Here is a 416-nt window from a genome sequence, read left to right on the forward strand (position 1 = left end):
CAAATTGGATAGATTTTTTTTTCTCCGGACGGCTGTTGGATTGATAAATATCTAAGGACAGATTAATAGACAGCAAGACCAGATAGATAAATATGTAAGAAGCAGAGAAGCAGATAGACGTGCGAGATAGAGAGAAAAGACTGAAAAGAAACAGAGGCAGAATATTGTTTGAAGACAGACAAATAAGTTGCATTTGTTAGCATAATGCATCAGTCGCTTAGCATACAGGAGGCGGATCAAATGATAAAAATCTTATTATTGGCATCACCGCAATTTCCGCTTATATTCTGCAATTGGATTTAATCTTCGATAAACCACTTGCATATTAATCCAATGAGTCTATTACCAGATCAGCCTTCCAGTCATTTAAGCATTACATTCAAATTAGCAATTAATTCTATTCGCTTCATATGATC

The sequence above is a fragment of the Penaeus monodon genome, chromosome 31, assembly GCF_015228065.2.
Source record: "Penaeus monodon isolate SGIC_2016 chromosome 31, NSTDA_Pmon_1, whole genome shotgun sequence".
In the NCBI taxonomy this organism is placed as follows: Eukaryota; Metazoa; Arthropoda; class Malacostraca; order Decapoda; family Penaeidae; genus Penaeus; species Penaeus monodon.